Below are 6,844 nucleotides of genomic sequence, written 5' to 3' on the forward strand. Positions count from 1 at the left end.
TACCAGACCAGAGTCGTGTGTGGGCGGGGGGGTGGAGTGCCCTTGTAAAATTAAAACAGGCAGGCTATGTCACCCAACATATACCTTCAGCCGCATACATTGGAAGGGATCGAATTCAATGCTTTTATGCAGGACAACCCAGACAGTGCTACAGGTGCGGATCTTTCCGTCACTTAAGCATGTCATGTACAGTGTTAAAGTGCTCGCGATGTGGTAGTACAGATCATGACACCAGCGACTGCACTACCATACGCTGTAACCTGTGTGGAGGCTTGGGGCACCCTTTTAGCAAGTGCCCACAAGCATCGCACAATCAGGTAGAGGAAGAGAGGAGGGGGGAGGAAGGGGCACAAGCAGAAACTACAAGGATACAAGGACAGAAGCGGGAAGCATTAAAGGGATTAATGGATAAATCAAATACCACTATTCATACAGAGGCAGGCACTAAGGGAAAGGGGGAGAAAAGGGCATCAGGTTTGGATCACATTCAAAGAAGGGGTATTTGTGAAAGGATGGAAGAAGGAGGTGGGGAGAAGGGGGGAGAAGAAGGGGAAGCATGGACCCTGGTAGGGAAACATGGAGGGAAGGGGGGTCGGAGGAAGGAGGGGAGGGGGCTAGCCCGAGCGGGGAGAACAGATATTCTGGAGAAGAGCCAGAGTAATCGATATGCAGTGTTTCAGGTTTCAGGTGAAGGAGAGGGTGATCTTGAGATGAATCCACCCCAAAGGGAGGTTTTGGAGGAGAAGAGGAGGGAGGGGAGGGGAGCAAGGAATGAATCATCTGAAAGACTTAACAGAGAGGAGCCAGCAGTGTTACCCCCCAGTCTAACATCACATCCTACTAGTTTAACGAAGGGCCTCATGCAGGAAATAGAGGAGGGTAAGGAAGGGATGAAAGGGGAAAGGGCTGGTCCAGAGGAAACCAAGAAAAAAAAGGGTAGAAAGAAAGCCGGGGAAGATGACTCAGAGTGGGAGGATTTGGAATTAGAAGAAATTATAGAGGATCCTGAAGAAATGATGGGGGCAGGAATATCTGTGAAGAGGGATTGCGGTGAAGAGATGAGGAGGGGTAAGAAATTTAAGAAATAAACCATGGCTGCCTTGTCCTTAATCTTTGCAACTCTGAATGTAGCCAGCATAAAGGCAGAGAGAACTAGATTTGTCGCCTTTAGCGATTTGACCCAGTGCAAGGTAGACTGCATCCTGTTGCAGGAGACTCATTTGGATTCTTTGCAGCTCCTGCACCGGGCCAAGAGAGATTGGAAAGGGGGGCCCTCATTCTGGTCTCTGGCCAAAGAAAGATGCGCAGGGGTGGCTATTCTTTTTGCCACCCGAGAAGTGGAGATTACGAGGGAAATAGAGGTGGAGATAGGGAGGTGTGTTGTCTTAGACGTTTTCATTAGAGGGGTAGCAGTGCGAATCATTAACTTTTATGGGCCCCAGATTAGTTGGGAACGCAAGCAGCTGTTGCTCCGGGTGAAACCGTATTTATATACAAGCAAATTGGTGGTATTTGGAGGAGACTTTAATATGGTCTTACAGCAAGCAGATAGAAAGGGGTCCAGGCGTCAGGTGGGTTATGACAGCCTCCAGCTGGCAGCAATTGTAAAACAGGCAAGACTGGAGGTGGCGGGAGGGAAGGGGTTCACTTTTAGAAGGGGAGACACGGAGAGCCGTATTGACTGGCTCTTTGTAGGCGGGTTGGCTAAGTTTCAGGGGCAGCCGAATAGATGGACGGAATATTCAGATCATGCCTTAGTTTCCACAGTCTTAACAATATGCGAAGGGGCGCAGAAAGGCCCAGGATTTTGGAAACTGAGTGCAAAGTTATTAGAAGTAGAGGAAAACAGACAAATATTTGAGGGTTTTTTAGCAGACCAAGAAACACTATGGGAGGTGATGGATGATAAGGGAGCCTGGTGGGACATGGTAAAGGGGCGAGTCAAGGCCCTTTTCCGGTCCCTAGCCAGGAAGCAGAGTCTGGGGTTACAGGCACAGTGCTGTCGTCTTCGTAAGCAATTGGACCACGCGGTCTCCAACCATCTAGAGAAGGGAGAGATAGAAGCTTTGCAGGCCCAGTTGAGGCTGTTGCAATATGATCGATACGCTGCTTTGCTTCTGGAAAGGGAATATGGGCATCGGTATTCCCCGGATCCTTTCCAGAATTGCAAGGTAGCAGTAGGACACAAGGTCATTTATGCTATGAGAGATGAAGCAGGGCAGCGATTGACGAACCAACGTTCAATCGAGGCCAGGGTCATTCGGTTTTACACCCAATTGTGGGGGAAAGAGAGCTTGGTTTCTAACTTCATGCTATCATACGTGCAGAGTGCCCCAGGCTTGGAAAAGGTTTCGGAGGGGGAGATGGAACAACTGCTTAGGCCCATTACCACAGGAGAGGTAGATGATGCTATTGATACGCTATCAGCACGTACAACTCCGGGTCCCGATGGGCTGACCCCAGAGTTCTACAAAAAATTCCGTGTGGTCCTGATTCCAGTGTTAGCTGCAATTTTTAATAATTGTTTGCAGAACGGGCGTTTGGCCCCTTCACAGCAGTGTTCTATTTTGGTTCTCCTCGCAAAGAAGGGAAATCTGGAACTTATCGAGAACTGGAGACCCATAAGTCTTCTGAATGTAGATAGGAAAATAATGGCCAGGATTATTTACAACCGCCTGGCTGGGGCAGTGGGTGGTCTCTTGTCCTCAGCACAGTTTTGCTCGGTGAAGGGGAAAGGGGCAGTGGAAGCAGTTTGTACCATCCGTGAAATAGTGGAAAGGAGTCAAGGTGGGACAAAGGGAAAGTATTTGCTGACCCTTGATCAGTCTAAGGCTTTTGACAGGGTGTCCCAGGAGTACCTATGGCTAGTGCTTCGGTGCTATGGGATACCCGACCAGTTTATAGGGTGGATCCAGACTTTGTATCGCAATGCAAGGAGTAGCACTCTAATAAATGGTTGGGTGGGCAAGAGCTTTGCAGTGAGGTCAGGGGTACGGCAGGGGTGTCCCCTCAGCCCCTTGCTGTACGTCCTTTCCTTAGATCCTTTCCTCAGAAGGTTGAGTGGAGGGTTTAGCGGTCAACTAGAGGGCATCTCTTTGGGTTCACACACATGGCGATGTGTCGCCTACGCAGATGATGTCACAGTAGTAATCAGTAGCAAGGAGGAAGCCGAGCGAGTTCAGACCTGGATGGCAGAATACACACAGGCTGCGGGGGCCCAGATAAACCAGGATAAGAGCTCCGCAATTTGGGTAGGACAGGGCAGACCAGCTTTCAAACTTCCCAGTCAGTACCCAGTAGCAAGGGATGAAGTACGGATCCTGGGTCTCTGGGTAGGCAGACAGGACTATGATACGATCAACTGGGAGAAGGGGCTGGGGAGAGTCGAGGAAAGGGTGGCCCAGTGGAAATCATATAAGTTGCGGTTTGTGGAAAAACTGCATGTCATTAAGACCTATCTGATACCCCTTCTCCTGTTCATATCCAAGGTCTGTTTACTGCCTATATCGTTACATGCCAGAGTATACAGCTTGTTTTTCCAACAGCTATGGGGGAACAGGATGAATATTATCCGGAGGGAGGTGACCTATTTGCCCAAAAGGGAGGGGGGGTTGGGAATGGTCAACCCTGTGGTACATTTTAGTTGTTTCTTTTTCCAACAAAATCTGGGAGGGGTCTTGCGGGAAGGGAGGCCGGCTTGGGCAGACTGCATGGCCTCCTGGCTTCAGCGGTACTTGAGGGATTGGGTGAGGGGAGGTCAGGCAATGCCCCTGCGAGGGAAGGCGGGATACTTGCCACAGTACATCTCACCTCTGTTGAGATTGGTGAAGAGATGGGGTATCACAGTACAGGAAATCCAGAAGGAGGACAGGAGGCAGCTACAACACCGCATTATTCAGACACACTTTTCAACACGTCTAGCCTTGAGGGACTGCCCAGGTCCACTACAGGAGGAAGGTCTGGCTTTCCTCAATTCATCACGCCTCCCCCGGAAGATTGCGGACATGGCCTGGCTGACTTTCCACAGCCGGCTTTATGTTCGAGCTAACATGAAAAATAGAAACAGCAATGATCGTAAGTGCCCGAGGGGGGAGTGCGTGACGGAGGATGAAACAATGGACCACTTCCTCCTCAAGTGCCCGTTCAATCAACAAGTCTGTCAGGCAGTAGCCCGCCAATTAGGGATTCCTTTCTTCCACCAGCTATCTTATGCAGAATGGGCCTATGGAGGGTTTCCAAAAGGAAAGGGGTGGTGTAGGGAGACACTGTATATCATCGCTGCAGCCCTTTGTTACTTCCTGTGGCAGGCACGCTGCCAAGCTTCATTATATCGGAAGTGGCTGTCTGTACAGGAGGTGGCAGGGGATGTGGTACATTTTGTCCAGCAGCTGGCAGTGAGGGAGAAGGAGCATTGTTCTGGACTACAGTGGGCAAGGCATTGGAGGGGTTTTTCGTTTCAGCCTCCCTGAGTGGGAGGGTTTGTTGAGGGGCGGGGGTATTGGCCAGTAAGGTTTTATTTATGTATTAGTTAGCGGGTTTTATTGCTTGTTTTATCGCTTGTTTGTATGCTTGGTTTGTCTTGTTGCAAGTTTCAATAAAGACAATATGACACACACAAACGCACACACACACACACAAACGCACACACAAACAAGCACACACACATAAACACACACAAACACACAAACAAACGCACACACATACATAAACACACACACAAACGCACACACACACACACACACACAAGCACACACACAAACACACACACAAGCACACACACAAACAAACGCACAAACACACATAAACACACACACAAACACACACACACACGCAAACACACACAAACAAACACACACACAAACACACATAAACACACATACAAACACACACACGCAAACACACACACACAAACGCACACACAAACACACACGCAAACACACACACACAAACGCACACACACACACAAACACACACATAAACACACAAACGCACACACACAAACACATACACACAAACGCAAACACACACACATAAACACACACGCAAACACACACATAAACACACACACAAATGTAAACACACACAAACGCAAACGCAAACACACACACACAAACACACACACACACACACATAAACACACACACAAATGCAAACACAAACGCAAACACACACACAAATGCAAACACACACACAAACACACACACACGCAAACACACACACACACATAAACACACACACAAACGCACACACACACACACAAACGCACACACAAACACAAGCACACACACATAAACACACACAAACACACAAACAAACGCACACACATACATAAACACACACACAAACGCACACACACACACACACACAAACGCACACACAAACACACACACAAGCACACACACAAACAAACGCACACACATAGATAAACACACACACAAACACATACACACACATACACACAAACGCAAACACACATAAACACACACACACGCACAAACGCACACACACAAACACACACACATAAACACACACACAAACACACAAACACATACACACAAACGCAAACACACACACATAAACACACACGCAAACACACACATAAACACACACACAAATGCAAACACACACACAAACGCAAACACACACACATAAACACACACACACACACATAAACACACACACAAATGCAAACACAAACGCAAACACACACACAAATGCAAACACACACACACGCAAACACACACACACACACACATAAACACACACACAAACGCACACACACACACAAACGCACACACAAACACAAGCACACACACATAAACACACACAAACGCACACACATACATAAACACACACACAAACACATACACACACATACACATACACACAAACGCAAACACACACAGAAACACAAACACACACACAAACACACACATACAAACACACAAACAAACACACACAACCACACACACACACACACACACACACAACCACACACACACACACACACACACAAACAGCCTCGACGGTGCACCTCTAAGTGCCCCCCCCGCCGCATCGCCACAACAACCCGTGCAACGGGGCAACAGAAAGCCCCTACCCCCCTTCCCTCCTCGCCGCATCACCCAACCCCTCCCCCGCCGCTTCACCAAGCCCCTCCCCCCCACATTGACCGCCTCGCCACCCGCGACCGCTAATACCAACTCTGTCCGGCGGCTGCTTCTATTCAGCAGCAGCAGCCCATACATAAAGAAAACAAACAAACAAAAAAACAACCTCCTAAAACGCACCTCCATGGAGAACCATCTCACATTGGCTGACGTCTCTGCAGCCGCTCCTCCTCTCCCCTCAATGTCAGTGCCCCTGCCGGAAGACCCCGGAGAAACGCCGAGACATCAGAAGGGAGAGGAGGAGCGCATGCTGAGACTTCAGCCAATATGAGATGCTTCTCAATGGAGGTACGTTTTAGGAGGATTTTTTTTTTGTTGTTTTCTTTATGTACGGGCTGCTGCTGCTGAATAGCAGAAGCAGCAGCCCCCGGACACAGTTTGTATTAGTGGTTGCGGGTGGTGAGGGGGTTGATGAGGGGGGGAGGGGCTTGGTGATGTGCCACGGTGGGGGGGTCGGGTGATGCGCGAAGGGGGGGGGACAAGAGGCTGTCTTTGGGTGCTGCACCGTCTGGGGGGGAAGGGGGGGTCTCGCTGGACATGGGTGGCTGGAAAGAAGCAGGGGGAGGGGAGGGTCGCTGCACATGGGTGGCTGCAGGGGGGGCAGGGAACAGGGAGATAGGGATGGGGCTCCACACACCACATGGGTGCCTGCAAGGGGGACAGGGGATACAGGA

The sequence above is a fragment of the Microcaecilia unicolor genome, chromosome 1 (genome assembly GCF_901765095.1).
Source record: "Microcaecilia unicolor chromosome 1, aMicUni1.1, whole genome shotgun sequence".
Lineage (NCBI taxonomy): Eukaryota > Metazoa > Chordata > Amphibia > Gymnophiona > Siphonopidae > Microcaecilia > Microcaecilia unicolor.